Source organism: Macaca nemestrina, chromosome 8, assembly GCF_043159975.1.
Source record: "Macaca nemestrina isolate mMacNem1 chromosome 8, mMacNem.hap1, whole genome shotgun sequence".
In the NCBI taxonomy this organism is placed as follows: domain Eukaryota; kingdom Metazoa; phylum Chordata; class Mammalia; order Primates; family Cercopithecidae; genus Macaca; species Macaca nemestrina.
In genome coordinates, this window is record NC_092132.1 from 27,876,188 (window position 1) to 27,904,005 (window position 27,818).

The following is a 27,818-nucleotide window of genomic DNA, read 5'->3' on the forward strand; positions in this document are numbered from 1 at the left end:
CATGATAATTGAGTTAATTCTTTAGTGCACTTGTAATAAACAATATTTGTGGGATTAATATATTCGTCATATGATCCAGTTTAGAAAACAGTAGCACAGTGTGCCAAATAATACTTAGTTGAGGCAAAAAAGAGAGAAAAATACTTTTCGCTCTTCAGACTCTCCTTTTCATTTTAGTAAACTCGTATTGTATTGAACAATGTATAAACACAGTCCTAGAGGTGCTCTTATAGGTTGGTGCTTTGTATTTTTCTTAAGTGCAGGTAGTTAAAGTCAGGAATTTCCTCATAGGTTTCAGTGTATTTCTTTTAAGGCAAGTTAGCACTTGAGTAAGAGCTCCCTCCACTGGAGTCTGAGCTTTAAAACTCCTTTTGCCTACTATTTACCTTCCTTCAAAAAGCTGCCCTTCCTGGACCCCACCACTACTGGGAGATTAAACTAACAAAACATTAAATAATGTCCTTCAGGAAAGATGCAACAAAGCGCATTTATCAATCCACGGAGTCTGAACTGAAGAGAAACAAACAAACAAAAACGCAAACAGTTCTTCCTGTCATTCTTGAATCACATCAGCTGCACAGAATATGTTCTTGGAAGCTTAGAAGATAAACTGACTGTAATCATACGCCTTCAAAGTCTCAGCCCAGTTTTTCATCAAATGCACATTTTGATGAATTATTGCTTTCAAGGAAAAGTTGGAAATTTACACCCAAAAACTCTACCCCAGGGTTATTCTGCTTTCTTTAAGAAGTTTACCAGTTTGAGCTGCATTTCTAAAAAACAGAAACATCAGATTGAATATATTTTTAGGGCATTTAAGTTAATAAAATATTCTGGCGAATCCTGGGTGACCCCTTTTATCATACTTGAATTGCATATTTTCAGCGAATTGGAATAAAAGAAGACCAGATAATTAACACAAGTGATATAGGTCATGTTCAACCATTCTTGTGAGGTCTATAGTTCACCACTATGAATATTCATTACTAGCTGTGTAACCTTTACTAAGTTACATAAGCACTTTGGAAATGTTTTCTTATCTAAAAATGGGCCTATTAACACTTTACTTACCTCAAAGTGTTGCTTCAAAGATTAAATAAAATAATGAATGTGAAAGTACTTTGCAAACCATAAAAACTTATTGGTGATGAAAACAATGGCCATGAAACAGTGAGATAGGTGCTTTCAGAGTGACCAGCTGAGCTTTCTGGTAAAATTTGTCAGTCAGCGTGGTGTGTGGAATTAATACCATTACTTCAGAGATACATTGCATACCAAAAGATGTACAAGTACAGGTTAATAGAGAGAGATGGCTAACTGAATAACATTTGGCCCAACAGAGAGCATTATCTCTTCATATAGTAGATAGCATACTAAGGATTTTTAAAAGTTGATGTTATTCTCTAAATCCTGTTCTTTTTCATTTGAAAACAAAGGAAAAAAACCTGAAATTTTATCTTGGAAGGTTTATTGTGGATTTATTTTTTGAGTGAGCAAATCTTTCTAACTTAACATAGATTGATAGGGTCAGTAAAATTTGAGTATTTTTGCGTAAGTTGCGTTATCAAAATCAACATAAACCAACTGATACATACAGTCCTCCAAAAATAACTTAGGTTGTGTGATCATAGCGCTGTATGAATATACACCTATTCTCTATGTTCAGTTTTCCTATTATTGACTTTCTACCACGTTTCTCTTTTCCCCAGTGTCACAATTCCAATCACATCAGTAGGAGCTCAATAAATCTTGGATGAAAGTACTCATTATATTTACGTATGGTAGAAACATCAAGCTTCCTGGAAGAATGTTCAACTTAAATATTGCAATTTTTCAAACACTAAAAAATTCAGAGGCATTTTGCACATGGATTATCAAAGTATAGTTCAGATCTTCCATGGAGTGGGTACTCTTTATCAACCGGAAATCATTATATAATTGGTCTAGTAAATATTTGCTGATGATTCTGATATTTAATTCTTTCAGAATTTATTTTGTTTCCTATGACCAAAGAAGATGAGAAGCAAATGATCTATCCTTAGAGGTTCATAAACATTTACATGTTTATGACAGCTTGATCTTGTAGCCTCTATTTTTTCCTTACCTTGTTTTTCCCAGTAGAGTGATGTAGTTCCTTCCCAATGTTCAATTAATTCTTTGTGTATTCTACAACACATTGCATTTATTAACCTCTTTTTCAAGGAGACTATGAACTACTTGAAGGTGTTTTTTTTTTATATCTTCAGTATCCAGCACAGTGCCCTTTGTCACCATCATAAAGAATCTCAGTATATTGGTGTTGTATAATGAGAGATTGACAAAAAATACTTTCATTTTCTCTCTGCCTTGTTGAGGTCCTTGAGATGTGACAAGGTTGTATCCTCAGGAAAATATTCTTAAGCATAAGGGCAACTGCTTGATTTAACAATTTGCCTATAAAGTCTACTAAAATGTCTAAACTTCACAGAGGATAAAAGTAAATGATAAAATTTTTTCTATTTGTTTAGGGTTGGAACATTCGAAGTGAGCAGCTGGAACTATATCCTCCTTGTGCTTTGTTCATACATAAGGAGAAATGAAAATTCTGAAAAGACATCTGTATTGTAAATCAAAATACATTGCTGAAATCAATGTTGAGTTGACATTCTGCTTGCAAATATTCTTTTGAGATTGGTTCTTGTAAATCTCTTTCCCATCTGGTTTTTATGTCTGCTCTGGGACTTGTATGCACAGAGTTGTCTAGGATCTGCTCAGAATGTTGAAATGAAGTGTGTGGCTTTTAATAAAAGGTTAGCTGGGAGGGGAAGACACTGTCTTGGTCGTATCTAAACGGCTTATGTATCTTGTTAAAGTTAAAGTTTTGGAAACTTTGGGAAGTGTTTTCTTGGAATAAGAAAACTTATTTGAAGTCATGAAATAATCCTATCCTGCAACTTGTATTTTTGTAGAGAGCATTTGCTGGAAGGATAAATTTTATTTTTAAACACAGGAAGAGTGAGTAGCAGAGAAGAGTTTGTGATTGCAATTTCCTCTCTTACCATAATTGCACTATTTCCATTAAATTAATGATGGAGAGAAACAATTGTTTATATAAAAGTTCTTTTCCTTATTGAAAGTTAATTGGGGAATATTGATCTCTTCTTAAATGGCAAATTTAACAATGACAAAGAAAAAAAATTCAATCTGAGATGTCATGATAAATAAGCCCATGATTATAACTTAACATCTGGAACTGATATCCCTCCTTGAGTTTTATGAGGGAATAGTGTTCTGAATGAACTCTTGCAAGTGAGAACATGATCACCATCATCATCATATAGCATTTACTCAATTCTAGTCTCCAGTTACAGGTCAGTGGTTAATCTCTACACAGCAACCAATGTGGATTCATTTAAGGACAAAAAGGACGTCATTTGACTCCTTAGAACCTTGAAATTGGCCCTTGCTCCCATCATCTAAAGTGTGTGTGTGTGTAGTGGGGTGGGGGAAAGGGGATTCCAGAAGCAGATGGGAAGAAGATAAAGCACTTAAGAAGTCCTGTGTGACTCTGAATGTCCTCTTCACTGAGGAAATAGCTAAACAAGTCTTCTGGAACCAGAAACTTTCTCTCCAGTAATGGACATAAGTCTACTGACTTTAATTTTGTAATTTGTTTGTTCTTTTTGACTCAAGCAAAACAGAGCAAAAAAATCATGGAAGGAATAAAGGGAATCAAAAATGGTTTCCTCATGGTCCTTTGGGGACCATGGTTGTATCCATTGGAGAAATAGGGGATATTAAGTCAATCTTGCCATCTTCCTCCTTCCAGTGGAGTCCCCTCTTACTTGCATTTAACGTGCAACCCCCCGACCCAAGTCTTCATAGCAACAAACAAATTCACAGATCTACTCTCGTATATTAAAGTTGTAGAGACTTATTTTTAAAACAGAAGGGGCAAATCATTTAGGAAAGTGGAATGTTTTTAAAATTTCCCCTGCTCTCTCATTTACCATATTTCATAATTATCTTAAAAACACCTTTGCTTAAACTGTAATTCCCCTGATTGAGTTTTTCCAGGCCTCTCTATTCCAGAGGCAGTTCAGCAGGATACCTTGTCCATGTTGTTCTTCAGGAGGGGTTTTCTGGCTGACAGCCCATGTGAGGCCATGCTCCTGTATATCCTCTGAGTCTCTCTCCTTTTGTTTATTACATGTGCATGACTAATATTAGTAGCTCAAGAGTAAGCCCAGAGTTCAGTGAGTGCACCATTCATAAGATCAAGACAACAACATTATCATACCCATCACATTTCTTACAATCAGGTTATTAAAATGTCAATTGCACCTAGACTCTCTAAGAAACATCAATTCGATTACATATGCTTACAATTGGGATTCCCCAATATTACATAATTTCAAATTAAATAGGCAATGTGAGTCCTTCCTTCCTATTTTTAAACTTCATCCATATCTAGATATCTTGTTAAGTAAATATGTTCTCTTGTGGTTACCACTGCATTCTAAATCCCCCTTATTAATTTGTCAGTCTATTGTTAACTCTGGATATTATTCTATCTGGCTCTTCTTTAATGCTCCCATCCACCACTTCACTTGGAGCTTTCTTTAACTTTCTCTTGACCATCAATAGAAAGTAATCTGCTCACTGCCCAACCAATCTGTAACTAAATGTGGTGACACTTACTATAAAATGAAATTGTTTCTTTTCTGTTTTTTTTTTTCTTTTGAGATAGGATCTTACTCTGTTGCCCAGGCTGTGGTTCAGCACAATCATCATAGCTCACTGTAGCCTCAAACTTCTGGGCTCAAGCAGTATTCCTACCTCAGACTCCCAAGTAGCTGGGACTGTAAGTGCATGCCACTGCGCCCAGCTGATTTTTGTTTTTTTGTAGAAATGGAGGTCTTGTTTTATTATCCAAGCTGTTCTCAAATTCGTGGTTTCAAGTGATCCTCCTGCCTCAGCCTCCTAAAGTATTGGGATTACAGGTATGAACCACCATGCCCAGCCAATAGTTTCTTGTTGTTAGTCATATCACTATCATCTGATATAGTGAGAGTGCTCATGAATTTTTGCCATAATGGGAAAATGTTTGCATGTTTGTGCATGTGTTTATGTGTGCTTGCATGCACAGTGCATTGTAGTGTGTATCTCTTGGTCTAATTGGTGATGTTCTAGGACAAATTCTGTGCCTGTTGATCTCAGGAGTTGTTAGGGATGGTGTTTGCACAAACAAGTCATTTTAATGCTAGCCACTTTCCCTTTCTATTACACTGAGACATGGCCCCATTAAGATGGCTATAAAGACAATGAAGGCTAACTTAATATAGATCATGTCACTTTTGAAGTGGTTCCTCTCCAAGATAATTGAAACCTTTCTGGCCCATTGGGAAGAAACATCATGCGGGATAAATGGTGTCAGTGGCTTACCACTCTTCAGAAAGTGATTTACTTAAATTTTATACAACTGAAACATATCCTCAGGCAAGGCAGTGCAAAGACTTCTTTATAAAGTGGACTCGTTCCTGTCCCTTGTTTCCTGGTGAGCCAGAGACTGGTTGTTCTGTCCAACAGTCAGCTACAAAAGACAGAGACTGGCATTCAGTGGATGATCCAACTATCACAATATTTATTTTAGACAAACAGGATAATGGTGTGGAAGGGGGAAAAAGGGGAATTTATGTGTGTCTCATCGGACACGTAGACAAACAACAAGAAAAACAACACAAATACAGGGCAACCTTTTACATATGCTTGTTTTAGTAGATGTGGCTCCTTTGATCAAGATTCTATTGGTGAAGATGCAAGGGACATTTTTCCCCCTAGATTGATCTGTATATCCAGGAAAAGTGGAGCCCAGACAATTTCTGTAATAACTTCTGGAGGGGCTCATTTGTCTCATGTCACACAACATGGTTTTTGTGAGAGAAACAGAAGTGAGGAGGGAAGAGGAGAGGGAAGAAGAAGGAATCCCTTAATGTTCTCTGCCGTCATGGTCTATCTGGATAGTCCTATCTGGAGAAAGTACTTTGGACTTTTTTGGGTGAGAGTTTTTGAGACTTTACTCAAATACATGTTAAAACCTAAAATAAAGATGAATACTCAATAAATAAAAACTATGAATTGTACAGGGGTTAGGATTCAAGTTGTGGTGCGTATGTATGTGTGTGCTCACATGCGTGCATATGAATGACAATGTGTTTGCATTTGGTTACTTCCCTATGGATTTAAACATTCTTAACATGGAAGGAAAATAATTTTTATCTGTTTCATATACAAAAAAAAATGCCCTTTGTCAGTTTAGTAAATTTAGTAAGTTGAACTGTTTAGGGCTTCAAGAATCATATCAAAAAGTTTGGTCTTCATAAAGGACATACAGTGTCTTTAAAGATTTAAGTAGGGGAGTGAAATAATGAGATATTTATTTTAATTTCACATGCTGACTTCTAAGCAGAAAATAGATTAGAAGAGGAAAATGATAAATGAGATAGAACTATTAGGAGGTCTTTTGGAGATGAAAGTGGCTTGCTCTTGAGTGATGGGAGCAGAGATCTGAGAAATGGACAAAGATGGGATGCAATTAAGAGGTAGAATTGGTAGGACTCCATGCTGGATTGGATATGGAGCTAAGGAACAGAAAGGTATCAAGCAAGGCTCCTAGGTTTCTGGGATGAGCAACTGGGCGAATTGTGTTTTGCAATGAAGAAGGAGCAACATCCTCTGTTCTAACAGAGGAGGTTGTTTAGAAAGAAAATGAGTTCAGGTTGCAGCACGTTCAATTTGAGATATTTATAAGATCAGTGAATATCTAGAATGAGAAGTTGGTTGTATACATCTAGTGCTCAGAAGAAGGTCTTGGAAGGAAACACAAAGTAAATTAAATGGTCTTTGAAGCCATGAGAGTGATAGAGATGATGAATGAGAGTGAAGTGAGACAAAAGTAAGTGATCATGAGCAAAAGTGAAGACACAAGAGGCCTAAGATCTAACCTCAAACAATTTCAATGTTTAGAAGATAGACTGAGTGTGAGAAATTTCCACAGCAGACTAATATGGAGGAGTTGGGAAGGTAGGAGAAAACTCAGGAGAGCATATCATTGTGGAATTTCAGGAAAGAGAATATTTCTAACAGGCAGAAGTTGAGGCATCATTTATCATGAGAATTGGAAAATGTACATTGGGCTTAACAACATGGGGGGAGATCATTTGTGACTTAAGGAAGGGCACACTTAGTTGAGTAGTAGCAACAGAAGCCAGAGTGGAATCACAAGAGAGTGAATACAGTGTGGAAATAAAGGCTGCTTGCTCAGATACTCTTTGGATAAAAGTTGCTATTAGAGGGATAGAGGGAAGTGTCGGTAGCTTGAGAGGCATGCATGATTCAGGGAGAATATAATTGTTGTTATGTTGATTTTCCTAAAATGGAGAGACTGTAGCATTACTGAATGCTTATGGTAAGCATCCAGAAGGTAGCAAGAATTTAAGGATATTACCACAGTGTGGAGAAAGCACAGAGGCAGCTGGGCAGGCGAAAGCACAGATGCCAGAGGCACAAGAAAATCTCAAAGGCCCAAAGGCACGCATGTGCGCGCGCGCACACACACACACACACACACACACACACACACACACACCATCCATGAGAAAGTAGCCGGTGAAAGGCATTCTGCAGGACTCATTAGTCATGCTGGATACCAAATGTGCCAGGGAGGTGCTAATTTCTTTATCTGCAATAGCTCAATCCCCATAGCACACTAGAATAGAAGCCCCATGAAAGCTAGGATTTTTCTACATATTGCTCTTTGCAGCATTTCCCAGTGCCTATGATGGTGATTGGCAGGTTATAGACCCTTAATAAATATTTGCTAAGTAAGTAAATAAATTAGGTAGGTCTTATTGTTTCATTTTTGTAGTTGAGGGAACTAAGAATTAGAAAGGTTAATTACTTTGCCCATTCACAAAGGCAATAACAAGATATCTGGATTTGTACACAATCAAAGATCTTGATCAACACGCTAAGTTGCCTTGCATTTTGAATCATATTGGATGAAGCAAACATTTTTTTTCATAATTTTAATATTCCCACATACTATCCTCATTATGTGAAGAGATTCTGAAGTATTAGAATCAAGTTTATTAAAGTGCTTAAAGAGTATTGATGTGTGTCTAACATGAGTTTGATTATGCAAAATGGGAAGCCATTACCAAACTATCCAGGCCCTTCTTTTAGAAACAACCAGCAAATATAAGCCCTATGTTTTTTCTCTTTAAACCATGTACCATGTGCAGGCATCCCTTTGATTGCCATGCACTGTGTTGTGCTCACTGTGCATGTACTTTTTTGTTTTCCTATTTCAGTCCCTCAAGATATCTTTGCCTTCCCCTCTTAACTTATGCCAGTATTAATTATGATCTTTTCTCCTTCTTTTATCTTACTTCTGCCTCTGTCTCAACTACTGAATCCAAGCTTTCATCCAGCTTTTAAGGGAAGCTAATATCTTATGAAATTGTGAGGGCCTGGGATCTTCAAAGAGCCAAGGATTCTGCCAGACTGAGAATAGACTTGATGAGCATTCTCTACTTAAGATCTGAACTATGAGAAGTGGAATCAAAGCAGTCCTTTTGTAATTCCAAACAGCCATTTAGGCATACGAAGAAATGAAAGTAAAGTAGTTCTAAAGACAGGGAAGAGGGTCAATGAAAGGTAAGAAATCCTGACAAAACAAGAAGAAAAGTATTTCCTTTGGTCATGGTGGGCTTGTTTCTAATGAGGAAGACTTGGGATTCCGAATATTATGTATCGCTTATTGCATAGTTATGTTTAGGTTAATTCTATAGTAAAGTATATTAGTTCTCATTCTTGCATGTGAGTTCAATTCTCAAACAATCCTTGTTAATCTTAATAAAGGTGCATTAGAGAACCTCTTCAGGAATTGTTGTACACAAAGATCTTTAAGAGGCTTGCCTCCAACAGGCTGCTAAAGTGAAGACACTTAGACCAGCGGGTCATATAAATAGTATTCTTACAGATTTCTGTGTAAGAAAATCTTATTTCTTTCTGGATGTATTTGGAAGTTCTATGGGCTACTTAAGACTTTCTTAATCCTCTGCTCCGAGTCTCTGAAAACAGTCTCAGGCTTATTGACTTAACACTGCTTTCCTGTAAACTTTTATTATGGAAATGCCTCTCATTCCTAAATATTATTATTGTAACTCTCATCTAATGAAGTTTTACAATGACAAGTCTTGGATCTTCCTAGAAGAGAAAAAAAGTCTGTTTAATTCTCAAAAGTATATTGTTTCTTCCCAATTACCAGAGTAGAATTTATAAAGTTTATAATTTGTGTGTCTCTGTGCTTCAATCCTCAGTTACCAAACGATCTCAGAAAAGAGTAAATCGCATTTCTAATGCAGAAATTTCAGGTTGGTTAAATGCCGAAAGCTGTATTGAATGCTATCATATGACTTCTTCTCATGCTTCTCTGATACAATTCAATGGCAATTTTTGCCCACTTACAATGGAAGTGGTATCATGCAGACTTGACAGAAGAGTGGTAGTTCAGAGTTTGATATTAGGTTTACCATGTGTCTTTAGATAAGTGAATTAACCTCTCTGAGTCTATGTTTCCGTATTTAAAAATGAACACTTTGGGACAGGTAGCATTCATTTACTTCTTCAAACATTTATTGCATTCCTTCTGTGTTCTAGCTACTGCTCTTTTTGCTTGAGTTACAACATTGCACAAGATAGTGTTCCTGTCTTCATGGGCCATAGTGTAGATGACAAAGATAAATAACCAGACAATTATAAAACAGTGAAATAAACAATACCAGTGAAAGCATAAGTTCCAAGATAATGGGCTGTCAACTTTATCCATCCTCTAGATGGATTGCCAATTATTTGCATTTCTTTGAATTTGTCATGCAGTCTTCATTGCCTCCATGTCTTTAAACATGTTCCCTCTGCCTAGAATAGTACTTACTATATTCGTTACCTAGCTAATGTCTACTTAGTCCTCAAGGTTCACATCAAGTATTACTTCTCAGGAAAACCTTTGTTAACTCTTTGAGTCTGGTTTGTGTGGCCCTCCTTGAGTACCTCTGGCCCTTATATGCATTCTTCAACAATAGTAGCTTGACTTTATTTGCTTACCAGTACTATTGTTAGGATGTAAACTCATACCATGCAGGAATTCGATCTTTTATTTCTTTATTCCCAGAACACAGTCTAATGTTTGGTATACAGCAAACGTTCTATAAATATTTGTGGATTATATGAATATCAAACATTTATTGAACATCTACTATGTGCCAGGCACTAAGAAGGGATTCACTTCCACCACCTTATTTGCTTTAACTTTTGCAACACTCTTTGTTATGGTGTGTGTAGTATTCCTATCTCCTTTAGAGATGGAGAAATGAAGATTCACAGAAGCTTGGTAATTTTCTCAAGGTAACGTGCATGTTTATGTGCATGTTCAAGAGGAAGTGGTTGTAAAGAAGATCACCTTCTCTAAGATGAAACTCAAGGCTAATGATTTTTGTGCCATATTTGTATAAACTGGTGTAAATCTATCCTTGGGTATTTTGGCTCAATAGTGGGAGAAACATTGAGCTTCTTCAAGTGAACAGATGTCTATGCATAGTTATCTCTCTGAAGCAAGGTTATGGTAGGGCCTAATCTGCATACCTCTGTTTTATATGTATATATGAATGATAGAGATATATGTATATAGCTTATCAGGAAAAGTTTGTATATAAAATCTCCTAGGACATTATGGAGAAACAGAGAAGGCATCTAGCTATCCAGGACCTTGGGGGTATTAGGATTATAAAGAGACATAGAGTTATATCATTTTAAAGAAAAGATTTGTAATTGTAAAAGACCCAAATACAGAATTTGGGAGATGAACAATACCCCTACAAAATGTATGGAGGTAGTTGGGGAATGTTTTCTGCTGACTAGAGTAAAATCATACCTTCACTTAAAATCAAAAGTCCTAAGTTTCACTTGACTAGATTCTATAGAGGGCAGCTCAAATATTGAAACAATACATATTTTTCTTAATTTCAAAAGTTCTTGAACATAATCAGGTAGCTAGAAAAAATCTTAGCTCTTTTTAGCCAGACACAGTGGTGTAAAACAGAGATATGGGCATTTCTACTCTAATGCCAATGTTTGCACTATTGAATAACCTTACGTTCTGCAAAATTGGACACTGAAAATAATAAGTCCTATGGGAAAAATAAGGTGTGGGGAGAAGACTCAGGACTGTGAAATTCGGAAAGTAGATCACTAAAAACACTAAGACAATTACTGTTAAAGAAAAGCTGGCATAGATAAACCTCTAATAGCATTGGCACATGGCTTCAGAGATGATTGGTCATTAGCAATTTCAAAACCTGTGACTTTTACTTGCCCTTTGAAATGTAAAAATCGTCCTTCCAATATGGACCATTTTTATTAAAACTAAAAATCAGATCCAATGTGTAGCCTATTTTGTTAATCCATTATTTTAATATGGGGATTCATGTCTTCGCAGCTTCTGAATCTGTATTGGCACTTTCACCGGCAAGTTTAACATAATTGAATATGTAGACGTGTGCTTGAAGCACTAAAGAAAAGTGCTTTTGTAGATTTCTTAGCATTTTTTTAAGATCGCCATGGGCTGCTATGTTTTTCTTTATTTGTGACAAAGTTTGCCCTGGATAACTTTAAAATGTTAAGCTACTGGGAAACAATATATAAGAACCAACAATACTTCTGTGTTATAAGAACATCTTTCCCTATTTACCAGTCATATATGGAGAAATTTACATAAAAATTGGCCTTTTTATAAGAAAAAAATTTTCCTAATTCATGTGATATGTAAGGTTCCAACATCGTATAATGAATGCTAGATTCATCTATATAAAACTCTGACTCATTGACTATTTTCAGAGCCTGCTTCATCTTAATCCATGCCAGTGTTCTACGATAATAACACAGTAAACAAGATTTTGCTTATAGACTAGCAGTATAGAGTAGCCATGTGTGGTGGGGGTGGATTTTAAGAAAAGATGAAATGGTACCTTGGGAAAGTAAAAAGAAACAAAAAATAACTTTTTTAGTCTAATAAATAGTTTTAACTGTGCTGCAAGATTTGTTTTACATCAAATAATCATTGACTTCAATGTTTCTGTTTCAATTAGATGGTCTTCCTTCTTTTTCTTTTCCTCTTTCCTTCTCTTTTTCCTTGTTTTGTCTCCTTCGCTTTTAAATTTTTTCACTCATATTTTATCTGTTTTCTTCTTTGTTCACTATACGTTAGTTATCTACTATCTAACTGTTAGATTCCAGAGATAAAATGGTGAACAAAAGCAGAGTTTGGAGTATTGTTGAGAGATAGGCATTAAACATACAATCCCACAAATACATGTTAGTAAACAGGACATAAGTCCAGTATTACCAAGGAGAGGAGCTATACAAGCACCTAAGAGGGGAATATATCTTAGTCAGATATGTTGCTCAGGCTTTACTCAGGAAATAAACTCAGAAGAATAAGTGGGTTAACTAGGTGAAGATAGGAGGGAAGATCATTCCTGACAGGGAGAATTGCTTCTGCAAAAACCATGCAGCTCAAGTGACCACAAAACGAAAGACTGAAGGAAGACCAGTGTGGTTGGATGACGGAGCTAGGAAGGGTTTTGGCATAGAGCCAGATAATGCAGGGCATAGCTTGCCTGGGATGGGATAAAGATTCTCATCTTTAACTCTAGAGAGACAGAAATCATTGAAATGTTTTAAACCAGGGGATCTGTGATATGATCAGATTTGCATTTTGCAAATGTGTCTCTGTCCACAGTATAACGAGATCGATACATAATTTTGTGCTTATTGCAACTTTACATCTTTAAGGTATCCCTGCAAGGAAAGAGCAACACTGATATCTGCATTTCTTTTTCCATTTTGTAAATAGAATGAGGCTTATGAGAATGAAAATTATCCTCTGCTTGATCAAGTCTGTTTTGTTCCTCATCCTTCCTCTGAGGGATATCAATATCACACGAAATGACATCATAGCTGTGAAACAAAAAATACAGGTAAAATAACCACATTTCTTTGAATAGAGGGGCCTCAGTCTGTAATTTTTTTTTTTTTTGTACTCTCTATCTTGAAAACAGCTTCTAGTCCCACGTGAACTCTCATTTGTAAGCTATTTCTGTCTCAGTTTTGTTGGAGGTGTTTCTAGGTTTTTCTGCCACTAAACATGTACATCTCCAGAATCTACCATTGAAAAGTTTGAAAAGATCACTGGAATTAGCAAAAGAACAAAAGAAAAAGAAGTCAGATTTTTGGCAGGAGACTATCTACCTGAGGACACATTGCCTCATTCCCCTGGCAACCATGCCTGTGATTAACAGTTTTCATAAATAATTCAAGTCTTCCATTTGCACTCTCTATAATCCCACTTAGGGAGGCAACGGCACAGTATTTAGGGGTATTTAGTTAAGGAAGCCACACTCCCTGTGGCTCCTCCTCCTTCACTCAAACTATTACACTGTGAGATTAAGAACTCCAGAAATTTATTAGGTTTTGTGCGGAATTTAAAGGAAACACTGGATGCTTCTCAGTAAATTTTATGTCCAGTTTGCCACCTAAGCCTCTGCTCTGTACCTCCTTTAACAACATATTCTTTCCTTTTAGAAAGTAGAGTTGCTTTGATGGCATAATCTTAACAACCAATGGTTTCTGTACATCTAATGATAACAGGCCACTTTGTAAGTTCTGGCGGCCAGCAATACGGCTTGAGGTGAAATTATGAGAGGTGGGGCCTGCACCAGAAGCAAGAAATTGAAGAAGAGGGCATCAGGTATAAATTTTTCACTTGTCGAATGGGCTGTATTTTTAGGGACCCGAGGTGAAGTAGCTGGTGGGGAAGAATTTCATTATCACAAAAAAGTGTGAAGCCAGAATTCTCCCTAGTCTTTTGTCATAATCAAATCTTCAAAACTCCCAGATGATAAATGGGCATCATGGAAATGTATCTAGGGCCCAATCACTTTGAATCTGAAGTGCAATCACAGATCATCTCATGATTTAAACACACACACACACACACACACACACACACACACACACAGAATTTACCAGGGCAGGGCTAAGACATTTCTGTACTGCACACAAATGTGCATTCCTAGCATAATTCTAAAACTGAAATGTTCACTAAGCAACAAGTAATGAACTGACCTGGGTGGAGAAATTTTGAAAAGTTTTATCTCCTCCACTAAGGCATCCAATGACCTGGTAATAGAGACAGAATGAAGAAAGGCAGAATAGAGAAAAGAAGATTAGTTGAAGGCAGAACAGCAAGAGAAAGTCCAAAAAAGAAAAAAATGAGAAATAGAGAAAGAGGGAGAGAGAGAACAAGAGGAAACATATTAAAGGGATGCTTCTTAAGGCAGCTAAGAGAGGGTGAGAGGTTGAGACCATGGAAGATTTCTGGACAGGGAATCAACTAGGAGTGTTTATTACACTAGAGGCTGAATACATTATCCTTATTTGTGGCATATTATTTTTAATCTACTTCTAAATATGAATGTTTTAATCCTTTCTAGAATTAGATGAGGTGTAAGTAGATAATTAAAAACAGAACCAGAAATGACTTATGATGTTAAACTACATGAAAAAATAGAGTGAATAAAAATAAGATGTTAAAAAAATAAAGGGATGTGAAAGGAGGCATTTGGGTGAGCTTCCTATTATGAACTATGCATTTAGCTTTGGACTCCGTGTTATAAACAGCAAAGTGGGAGGTCATCTAGTATTGTCAAATTAAAACAAGAGCAACAACAACAACAGTAAGCATCTTAAAATTTTTTCAAGAACATTAACACCTTTTCTTCTGGCACTAAAAACAACTATATGTATGCAAGAGATAAAATAATGGAAAATTTTTTTATTGTGATTTCCCAAAAAAAAGGAAATATGGAAGGAAGGAAGGAAGGAAGGAAGGAAGGAAGAAAGAAAGGAAGGAAGGAAAGTTCTTATAACAGTATTTAATATTTATGTAATGGTTTGTAATATATCCCATACTTTTACTTTAATTATTTCACTTCAGCCTCCTAGATAATTCTATGACATAGAAAAGGCACATACAATGATCACATAACAGATTAAAATTAAAAGCTTGAAAAGAAAATGCTATTAGTAAAATTGATGGACAATATACTAGAAATCAGGACTTCTGACCCCTAATCCAATTCCATCTGCTTCTTTAAAAAAGCAAAATGTAAACTATTAAATCAGTGATTTTACCTCTTGGATTGCCTCAGAATTAACTATGAACAGCCTTATTGAGATATAATAGAAAAATAAAAATTGTACATATTTAAGTTGTACAATGTGATGATTTGATATACATACATATATTCACCAAATGAAATGATCACATTAAAGCTAATTAAAACATTCATCATTTCATGTGGTTTCCTTTTTGTGTGTGGTGAGAACATTTAAGATCTAATCTTGAGCAAGTTTCAGGTATACTATACAGAATTGTTAACTATAGCCACCATGCTATATATGAGATCCTCAGAACTTTGTCATCTTATAACCGAAAGTTTGTACTTTTTGACCAATATCACCCTATTCCATGCACCTCCCACCTGGCTTTTGGCAACCACCATTCTAAACTTTGCTTCTATGAGTTTGACTTTTTTAGATTTCACATATAAATGATATTATACAATATTTATCTTTCTGTCTCCCCTGATTTCATTTAGCATAATGTCCTCCAGGTTCATTCATGTCGTTGCAAATGGTGGAGTTTCCTCCTTTTTAATGGCTGAATAATGGTTCATCACACACACATACATATATAAATATATGATATCTATGCATCACATTTTCTTCATCCACCAATGGACACTTATGTTGTTTCTGTATCTTAGCTATTGTGAGTAATGCTGCAATGAACATGGGAGTGCAGATATCTCTTCAAGATGTTGACTTCATTTCTTTTGGACATATATCCAGAAGTTAGATTGCTGGATAATATGGTAGTTCTATTTATAATTTTATGAGAAGCCTCCATACTGTTCCATAATGACTGTGCTGATTTACATTCACACCAACAGTGTACCAGGGTTCTCTTTTTTCTACACTCTCACTAACCCTTGTTAGCCCTTGTCTTTTTGATAGTAGCATCCTAACAGGTACAAGGTGATATCTCATTGTGGTTTTGATTTACATTTCTCTACTGATTAGTGATATTGACTACCTTTTCACTTACAAATGCTGGATATTTGTGTATCTTCTTTGTAAAATATGTTTATTGAAGTCCTTTGCCCATTTTTTAATAAAAATATTTCTTCTGTGTTTTGCTATTAAGTTATATAAGTTGCTCACGTATTTTGTACATTAATTCTTTTTCATATATATTGTTGGCAAATATTTTCCTCCCATTCAGTGGGTTGCCTTTTCACTCTGTTGATTGCTTCCTTTGTTATGCAGAACCATTTAAATTTGCTGTTTATAAAACTAAATGCTTTTGGCATCATATCCAAGAAATCATTGCCAAGACCAATGTCATAAAGATTTCCCCTTTGTTTTCTTCTAGGAATTCTGTACTCTCAGATCTTATATTTAAGTCTTTAATGTATTCTAACTTAGTTTTTTGTGTGTGGTATAAGATAAGGGTCCAAGTTCATTTGTTTGCATGTCAATATTCAATTTTCTCAGCACTATTTTTGCAAGGGACTCTCCTTTTCCCATTGTGTACTTTGTAGATCAATGGACCATATATGTGTGGGTATATTTCTGGGCTCTCTCTTCTGTTCCATTGGTTTATATATGTCTTTATACCAGTACCATAATGTTTTTATTACTGTAGCTTTGTAATATATTTTGAAATCAATTAGTGTGATGCTTCCATCTTTGTTCTTTGTCAAGATTGCTTTGGCTATTCTGGGTCTTTTGTTGTTTCATATAAATTTTGTTTTTTTTTGTTGTTGTTGTTCTATTTCTATAAAAAGTGTCACTGGGATTTTGATGGAAATAGGATAGAATCTGTATATATCTGTGGGTAATACAGACATTTTAACCATAGTAGGTCTTCCAATTTGTGTACATGGGATGTCTTTCTATTTATTTGTGTCTTCTTTAATTTCTTTCATTAGCATATTGTAGTTTTCACTGTAAGTCTTTCACCTCCTTGGTTAAGTTTATTCTTAGGTCTTTTACAATTTTTGATACTATTATAAATGGGATTGTTTTCTTAATTTTCTTTTGAGAAATTGAATTTATTATTCAAAACTTTTCACATGTGAATTTTATAAAGTATTTAAGGATGAAATATTTTCAATATTACAAAATGTTTTCTGATAATAGAAGGAACACTTCCCAACTTGTTTTGTGATGCTAGAGTTACCCTGATAACAAAACTTGACAATGATGTTACAAAATAAAGTTACAGAACAATATCCCTCATAAAAATATACTAAAAATATTTAAAAGTATAACAAATTAAAATCAGCAATATTATAGTATCATTTGGGTAGTTTATTTTAGAAATACATAATTTGTCTAATTTTAAAAATTAATATAATTTATCACATCAATGGAATAAAATAGGACACATATATAATTAATAGATGTGGAAAAGACACTGAGAAAATTTAATACCAATTTATTATTAAGGTTCTTAGCAATTTAGGAATGGAGGGATATTCTTCTATCTGGAAGCTATTTAACACTTTCTTAGTAAGATTAGGAATAATTTCTATTGTACTGGGGGGTCTTCATTGTATTGGCGGTCTTAGTCATCACAATAAAGCTAGAAAGAAAAGCATAAAAAGGCGAAGCAAAGATTAAAACCATCTCTGTTTGCATATTACATGTTTCTTTAATTAGAAAATCCTAAAGAATTTGCCAAACACCTATTAGAACTAGTATGTCTGCTTTGCATGAACACAGAATGTGAGGTAATATTTTAAAAGCATTTATATTTTATACAGTGGCAGGAAACAATTGGAAAATTGAATGTTAAAAATTCCATGTATTTTAGCATTAAAACATAAATATGAAAGAATAAATTTGAACAAGTTTAACAAACATTTTTAAACAAAAAATAATTTTATAGTGAAAACTACCAAAATGTTCTTGAGAAAAAGATCTAAATAAATGGAGACATACACCATGTTCACTGATTGTAAAACCCAATAGATTTAAGATTTCAATTTATTTATAGATTGAATCTTGTCTAAATTATAGTGCCGCCTATTTTTAAGCTGATTCAAAAATGTATATGTAAATGCAAACAATAAAGAATATCCAATACATAACTGAAATTAACAAAGATGAAAGATTTACATTATCTGACTTTCAGATTTACAGGCACCCTAAAACTACAATAATTGAGATACTATAGTGCAGGCATTAAGATCTACAAATAGATACATGGAACAAAATAGATGGTCCAGGAATAACACCCCTCTTATGTGGTTATTTGGTTTTTGAGAGTGTTTCCAAGGCAATCTAGTATTGAAAGAAAAGTCTTCTCAACAAATGGTGCTACCATAAGTAGATACTATATTGGAAAAATGAGCTATACTCTTTATTTTACACCATACAAAAAAGTAATTAGAGATGAATCATAGATCGAAGTGTAAAAGCTAAAACCACAAAGCTTTTGTAGAAAAACATAGTGGAACTTCTCCATGACTTATGAGCAGATAAAGACTTCTTATTCAGTCCCAGAAAGAACTAACCATAAAAGAAAGTATCAGTCAATTAGAATTCATCAAAATTGAAAGTATCAGTTTAACAAAGGGCTGAAATTCAAGATATATAGAACTCAACAATAAAAGGACAACTAACTTAATGTAAAATAAACAAAAGGTTTAAAAGACATTTCATAAAAGAGAGTATATGAATGGTCTATAATTATATGAAAATGAATTTAACGTAATTTGTTACCTAATGCAAATTAAATTCACAAGAAACTACTGCAGTTACCTAAATGGCTAAAATTAAACGGACTGAAAACACCAAATGTTGGTTAGCTTGTGGAACAAAGAAAACTCTCATACATTGTTGGTGGGATTCTAAAATTTTACAACCACTTCAGAAAATGGCCTGCCATATTTTTATTAAAATTACTTAGTTAATTAAATATTTTAGCTTTATTGGGGTACAGTTGACGTACAAAAATTGTATACATTTAATGTATTCACCTTGACGAGTTTGGACATAAGCATACACCTGTGAAATCATCACCACAGTCAGGGTACTAAACATTCATCATCACCAAATATTTTCTTGCTCCTTGTGGGGTTTTTTGGAGGGGGATAAAAACACTTCACATAAGATTTATCCTCTTAACGTATTTTAAAGTGTACAATACTACCTTGGTAACTCTAGGTACTACTTGTGTATAGCAGATTTCTAGGATGTATTCATCTTGCATGACACAAACTTTATATCCATTGAAAAACAGTTCTCCATTTTCTCCTCCCTCCAAGTCCCTGGCAACCACCATTTTATTCCCTTATGAATTTGACTATTTTAGATACCTCATATAGGTTGAGTTACACAATATTTGTCCTTCTGTGCCTGGTTTATTTCACTTAGCATAATGTTCTCATATTAACTACAAATTGACCCAAGTGTCCAACAATATAAGAATGAATAAACAAGCAGTAGAATATTTATGTAATACAGACAATACTTATTTATTTTTTATTATACTTCATGTTCTAGGGTACATGTGAACAACGTGCAGGTTTGTTACATATGTATACATGTGCCATGTTGGCGTGCTGCACCCATTAACTTGTCGTTTACATTAGGTATATCTCCTAATGCTATCCCTCCCCCCTCCCCCGACCCCACAACAGGCCCCAGTGTGTAACGTTCGCCTTCCTGTATGGACATTATTTATATAATACGGGTAGTATGTCAAAATCGTTATACCAAGTGAAAGAAGTCTTATATTGTATACTATATAATGAATATGGATATATGCTCTATGATGTCATTTATATTAAATGTTAAAGCAAGAAAATCTAATTTACAGTAAAATAATATCAGAACAATGTTTGTCTCTGGTGGACTCTAGTGTTTAAGAATCAACTGGCAAAGGGTCTGAGAGAACTTCTTTGTGTGATAATGATGTTCTATATCTTACTAGGGGTTTGGATAACACAGACATATTCATTTGTCAAAATTCACTAACTATACACTTAAAATTTGAGCATTTCATGGCACGTAAATTCAAGAAAAGGAAACTACTAAAAATACTGAATTTTTGTTAATGTGCATATTGTTTGGATGCCTGCAATTTGCTTTGGAACTTGTCAAAAGTAAAATTGATAAATGGATAGAAAGATAGGTAGAGTGATAAGTGGTGCAACAGGTGTAGTAAAATATTAAGCTAGAATCTAGGTGATGAGAATGAGGATGTTTCATGTAAAATATTTTCAACTTTGCCATATGTATGAGAATCTTCATAAACAATTGAAAAAATCTACCTACCTGATTTAGTCACCTGATGTGTAAGAAGTGTTGATACTCTGACATGCATCTTTCCCCAAACAGGAAATATTTCTGATGTTACATGTGGAGAGGCTTGAGAGGTGGTTTGAAACTGCAAAAGCTCTTCAGTGAGGACACCACCTAGACTTTGTGGTTCCTCACCAACCTTTCAGTGCAAATGCTACTGCTATGGTTTGAAGGTTTTTGTCCCTACAAAATTCATGTTGAATCTTAATTCTCAATGCACCAGTATTAAGAGGTGTGGCCTTTAGGAGGTGATGAGACCATAAGAGCTCCACCCTTATGAATGGGATTAATGCCTGATAAGAGAGCTTTAGGGAGCGACTTTGTCCCTTTTTCCCTGTCTGCTGCTTCTGGTGAGGATGCAGCAACAAGGTGCCATCTTGGAAGCAGAGCATGGGCCCTCACCAGATGCTGAATCCGCTGGCAACTTGATCTTGGATTTCCCAGCCTCTGGAACTGTGAGAAGTAAATTTCTACTCTTTATAAATTACCCAATCTAAAGTGTTTTTGTTATAGCCACAGGAACAAAATAAGACCATTACCAACTGTCCACCTCAAAAACAGAATTTGAGCCTGTGTGTATGACTGTGGTTTTGAATAGTACTGTATTTGGATTGGCCTCTTATTAGGATGAATTTGCCACAAAATATGTCCAAGCAAATTGAATATTTCAAACTCTGAGATGAGGATATATGAGTTCTGTTAACTTAGATGCAAGTATTTACCTGCTAAGGACAATGATCTTAATCTTAAGTACACATGGTTATCAATATCATACCTATGTACTTATTGAGTTTTCCTTCTTCCAAGTCCATTTCCAAACATAGCTATAGGTTTGTGAAATCTATGCCTTACTAATCAAAGCTCAAGGTAAAATATTAATTCACTTACCTCTTTTCATCTGTTTTAATGCTTACTTGCATAACAATTTTTTTGGCACACTTTTCTGTAAACTCTTTTGTGAACTGAGGCCTATAATTCTTCCTAGATATATACATTCCTGTGAGCTGAGATCATGTCTGGATTCTTCACCACTATTTCCTTAGTGCTTAGAACAGTTTTTGGTATATAGTAGATGATCAATAAATGCCTGTTCAATAAGTCAATAATAAAGATGTGTTTCAAAATATTAATTATATGTCAGTATTGCATATTCTCTCCTTCCAGAGAAGTATTTTATAAACTGAAATATTTTAAAATTATGTTTGCCAAAGGCTTCTGGATATCATATATATTAACATTGCAGAAAGTCTAAAAGTTACTTTATAAACGATGTTTTTTCTCTCTTGGCTACAGGTGGCATTTATTACATAGAAATTCCTATGCAATAGAGCAAATGTTACCAGTTACTAGGCCAGAAAAAATAGATGATCTATAAAAATAAGTATTTTATAACAGAGATGTAAAGAATAATGGCTAACTTAAAGTTGCCAGATTTCTAGCCATCTCAAAACTTTTGGCTGGGCGTGGTGGCTAACGCCTTTAATCCTAGCACTTTGGGAGGCCGAGGTGGGTGGATAACCTGAGGTCAGCAGTTCGAGACCAGCCTGGCTGACGTGGCAAAACCCCATCTCTACTAAAAATACAAAAATTAGCCAGGCTGGTGGCGGGCACCTATAATCCCAGCTCCTTGGGAGGCTGAGGCAGGGGAATCGCTTGAAGCCGGGAGGCAGAGGTTGCAGTGAGCCGAGATCATACCATTTCACTCCAGCCTGGGTGAAAGAGGGAAACTCTGTCTCAAAAAAAAAAAAAAAAAAAAAAACAAAAACTTTTATATATTTCTAAAATAAATGAAGTAATCTATAAGTAGGGAGAAAAGAAGAAGACACAAATCTACTGCACTTTATTCTGAGAATGAAATATATGGTATCCAAGTGGCATGAAAGGGTGAAAACTTGGGTTACCTATAAAACAAGTTTATATATCTATTTTTATAGACTTTTTTGTTTCATTTAAGTTTAGTTTAGTGGGGAAACTAAAACAACAACAATGACAAGTACTACCACCACTGTTACTACTACTATAGTTAACAGTGAAACAGAAGGTGGAAAATCGGAAGACTATTTAAAACTCAAGTCTGGTGAACTCTCATTTACAATTGCTACAAACAGGATAACATACCTAGGAATCCAATTTACAAGGGCTGTGAAGGACCTCTTCAAGGAGAACTACAAACCACTGCTCAACAAAATAAAAGAGGACACAAACAAATGAAAGAACATTCCATGTTCATGGATAGGAAGAATCAATATCATGAAAATGGCCATATTGCCCAAGGTAATTTATAGATTCAATGCCATCCCCATTAAGCTACCAATTACTTTCTTCACAGAATTGGAAAAAACTACTTTAAAGTTCACATGGAACCAAAAAAGAGCCCGCATAGCCAAGAAAATCCTAAGCAAAAAGAACAAAGCTGGAGGCAACATGCTACCTGACTTCAAACTATTCTACAAGGCTACATTAACCAAAACAGCATGGTACTGGTACTAAAACAGATATATAGACCAATGGAACAGAAGAGAGCCCTCGGAAATAACAGCACACATTTACAACCATCTGATCTTCAATAAACCTGACAAAAACAAGAAATGGGGAAAGGATTCCCTATTTAATAAATGGTGCTGGGAAAACTGGCTAGCCATATGTAGAAAGCTGAAACTGGATCCCTTCCTTACACCTTATACAAAAATTAACTCAAGATAAATTAAAGATTTAAATGTAAGACCTAAAACCATAATAACCCTAGAAGAAAACCTAGGCAATACCATTCAGGATATAGGCAAGGGCAAAGACTTCATGACTAAAATAAAAAAGCAACGGCAACAGAAGCCAAAATAGACAAATGGGATCTAATGAAACTAAAGAGCTTCTGCACAGCAAAAGAAACTATCATCAGAGTGAACTGGCAACCTACAGAATGGTAGAAAATTTTTGCAATCTACTCATCTGACAAAACTAATATCCAGAATCTACAAAGAACTTAAACAAATTTACAAGAAAAAAGACAAACAACCCCATCGAAAAGTGGGCAAAGGATATGAACAGACACTCCTCAAAAGAAGACATTTATGCAGCCAACAAACACATGAAAAAATGCTCATCATCACTGGTCATCAGATAAATGCAAATCAAAACCACAGTGAGATACCTTCTCACACTAGTTAGAATGGTGATCAAGAAAATGTCAGGAAACAACAGATGCTGGAGAGGATGTGGAGAAATAGGAATGATTTTACACTGTTGGTGGGAGTGTAAACTAGTTCAACCATTGTGGAAGACAGTGTGGTGATTCCTTAAGGATCTAGAGCTAGAAATGCCATTTGACCCAGCCATCCCATTACAGGGTATATACCCAAAGGATTATAAATCATGCTATATAAAGACACATGCACATGTATGTTTATTGAGACACTATTCACAATAGCAAAGACTTGGAACCAACCCAAATGTCCATCAACGATAGACTGGATTAAGAATATGTGACACATATACACCATGGACTACTATGGAGCCATAAAAATGGATGAGTTAATGTCCTTTGCAGGGACATGGATGAAACTGGAAACCATCATTGTAAGCAAACTATCACAAGGACAGAAAACCCAACACCACATGTTCTCATTCGTAGATGGGAGATGAACAATGAGAACATATTGACACAGGGGGGGAACATCACACACCAGAGCCTGTCAGGGGGTGGGGAATTGGGGGAGGGATAGCATTAGGAGAACTATCTAATGTAAATGATGAGTTGATGGGTACAGCAAACCAACATGGCACATGTATACCTATGTAACAAACCCACACATTGTGCACATGTACCCTAGAACTTAAAGTATGATTTAAAAAATAAAAATTAATAAATAAATAAAACTCAAGCCTGGGAGCATTTAGCAGAAGGGCAAACAGCCTTTGGTGAAGATGGCTCCAGGTACCATAAAGACACAGTATAATGATTAAGTTTAATAACGAAGACTTCCAATTATCAAGGGGTGGGTAAGATTGTAGGATCATCTTCACATGTTTTCTATTCTTTCTGGACTTTCAACTACACTACATTTTCCAGCCTTCTTGTGTCCGTGAGACTGAGTTCTAGTCAATGAGATGTTAGCAGAAAAGATTTATGTCACCTGGAGTTCTGGTTATAAAATCACTTACAAGTAACCCTCAATAGTCTTCTCCAATCTCTTGTCTGGGTGTTGATGTTTAGGGTGATTTGGGAAGCCATGATTTGAAGACAGCAAAGATTCTGTCAGTTTGAATTTCTGAATACTGTGATAATCAAACTTCCATTGCCTCTAATCTGGAACTTCTGTTTTGGCCTTTACTTGAGTGAAAGACAACGTTAGGTTTATGAAGCTGCTGAGTGTGCTGTAGAATCCAGTAGCCACTAGCTAAATGCACCTTATAGTTACTAAAGATTTGTCTAGTGCAACCAAACTAAAATTTTAATTTTGTTAAATTTAAATAGCCACATGTGGCTCCTGGCTACCATATTAGACAGTGCAGTTTTAACAGAGCTCAGTTACATTTACTTCTTTTGAGGAGGGTTTGGACTGTGTAATAGCATTTTTGCCATCAAAATAAGACCCTATATTTTATACATGACATAGGATATACTCAATAATCCCTCCTCTGTGAACTTCTGCAGCATCCCTTTTCACCATGCCTCACCTCACAGAGTGTCAGACTCACCCCCAAGTTAGTAATACTATTACTAATACTAGTAGTACTAGTAATACTAGTAATACTATTAGTACTAGTAATACTAGTACTACATTACTAGTATTACAGTATTACATGGTAATACTAACCCATGCCCTTCCTCTTCTGTCTGACATGTTTTTCTCCTTCATGGCCATTGGCAGATGGCCTCTCATCTTTCAGAATTTAGAACTCATGTCACCTCCCCTATGAACACTTTTCTGACACATCCCAGGATGAATTGCTTATTTTCTCCTTTGTGTCACACTGTAACCTTCTAGATTTCTATTATGCTACCTAGGACACTTAATCACATTTATTTGTTTTTGTGTTTATCTCTTTTCCTGTTAGACTATAAATTCTTGAGAGGGATTTTGTTGACTTAATATTTGTTTCCCTGGTAGTTAGGACAGCTTCAAGTACAAAGTCAATCATCAATAAATGATACATGAATAGGAAATTTAGAAGGTAAAATTCCATAACAACCCTCAACTACTCTCCTTCTTTGCTATGCATTATTTTCCATGCAGTTAGAGCTGATCCATCCTGGATATTGTCATCTGCTCCTTGTATCTGTATTTAGAGGGAGCTACTTCTGATTCTTTGCCCTCAGTGGGCACACAATGAAAGCTTACAGTCTACAGAATGAAACCACAATTGCACATTGAATTTCTTTCTCTGTTAATCTCAAACAACATGTCACGAAATGTCTGTTGTGAGAACATGCTGATTTATGTAGCAGTTCCTGAGGTCGTGAAAATGAAAACTAGAAATTTAGCAGACCAGATTCTGGTGTATATGACTTATGATTATTATGTTGTATTGGGTCAGTTTCATTGCTGTACTTCATCTTGTTACTAACAAATTGTCATAATAAAATTAACACATTTTAAAGTTTATAGGAAGACTTGAATTAAAATTTCTGAGTCTAATTCAATAATATTCCTCATGCTTCAGTGATATAACAATTCTTTGAGAAAATGGAGCCCTTCATTGAATTCTTCTTTATTTAATAAACTTGCAGAATAGTGTAAATCTTCATCCTTTTCTGTTGTTCTCCATTTATTTTTAGAAGTCTACTGAGAATAAATTTCTTTCAAGATAAAATTACTTTTATCTTTCTTTTAGCTTTTTTCCATTCTTACTTTCTATTGTCTTTGACTTTATTTTTGAAGGGTATTTTATGGGTACAGACTTTTAAATTGGCAGCACTTTTTCTTTCTGCTGTTTAAAGAAATTTCCAAGTTTCTATGCAAAAATATACTTTATTTTTACTATTGATCCTTTGAAGCTCGTATCCTTTTTGTTCTGGCTAAATTTGTTATTTGTTTTTGTTCATAAATTAATTTGACTACATTGTGCCTAGATTTTTATTTTTACTTGTTAAATCCTGCATGAAGTTTGCTAAATACCTTGAATTTATGGGTTATTGTCCTTAATACCAGTTCGAGATTTGAAAAATCCTCATCCAACTTTTATTCAAATAGAGGATATGTTTTCTTCTTCTTCTAGGACTCTACTTACACATGTGTTAGGCCTTTTGAATGTGTCCCACATGTGTCTTATGCAGTCTTCTGGTTCTTTTTTTCCTCTCTATTCCTCTGCTTGGATATTTTTCTATTGAACAGTTTTCTAATTCACTAATACTGTCTTCCACTGTGTCCAGTCCACTCTTTATTTATCCAATGAGTTTTAAATTTCATATATTTTATTTTACAGATCTTTAATACCAGTTTGAGTCCTTTTTGTCTAATACCCCACTGAAATACTCCACTTTGTCCATCTCTTCTTCTATATTATTTAAGATGTTAATCATAGTTATTTTGAAGACCTTGTTCACTAACTTCAATATCTACAATATCTCTCAGTCTCTTCCATTAATTATTTAATCTCTTGATTACTAGTCATTGTGTCATCCTCCTTTGTTGCCTGGTAAGTTTTATTTTATGTGCTGGACACTGTGGGTAATAAAGGCTCTAGATTTTGTTGTTATCCTCTAGTGAGAGTTAATGGAGTTAAAGTTTGTTCTGGTACATATTTACATTACTGGAGGTTGATTCTGCTGAGGCTTGCTTCCAGAGTTTATTAGGATGGAACTATTGCACTTTTGCCCTTAGCGTCTGAGAGTGTCCCCTACTGCTGGCACATGGTCATTACTTCTAGAGCATGGCCATTTCAAGGTCTCAGCTGAAAGCCTGAGATGTTCACAAAGGTCTCTCTACTCTCGTTGGGCCTCAGATCCAACATTTTCTTTTCTTTTCCCTTCCCCCCTTCCCTGCTTCCTCCCTTCCTCCCTTCCTTTCCTTTCCTTTCCCTCCCTCCCTCCCTCTCTCTCTCTCTTTCTTTCTTTCTTTCTTTCTCTTTCTTTCTTTCTTTCTTTCTTTCTTTCTTTCTTTCTTTCTTTCTTTCTTTCTTTCTTTCTTTCTTTCTTTCTTTCTTTCTTTCTTTTCTTTCCTTCTCTCCTTCTTTCCTTCCTTCTTTCTTTCTCTTTCTCTTTCTTTCTTTCTTTCTTTCTTTCTTTCTTTCTTTCTTTCTTTCTTTCTTTCTTTCTTTCTTTCTTTCTTTCTTTCTCTCTCTCT

The 27,818-nt window shown here is 35.2% G+C and overlaps 1 long non-coding RNA gene across 13 annotated transcripts in view; it reads left to right on the forward strand.

Annotated features, from left to right (window-relative positions):
* The window catches only part of LOC105475937 (uncharacterized), a 459,161-nt gene that overhangs the window by 44,410 nt on the left and 386,933 nt on the right, over positions 1 to 27,818 (forward strand). Inside the window, exon 2 of one of the 13 annotated variants that reach the window (XR_011606795.1) lies at positions 12,953 to 13,076. The exons of the other annotated variants lie outside the window; for them this stretch is intronic. This is a non-coding gene — a long non-coding RNA (uncharacterized lncRNA). The remainder of the gene's footprint in view (positions 1 to 12,952; positions 13,077 to 27,818) is intronic. 13 annotated transcript variants of the gene reach the window in all.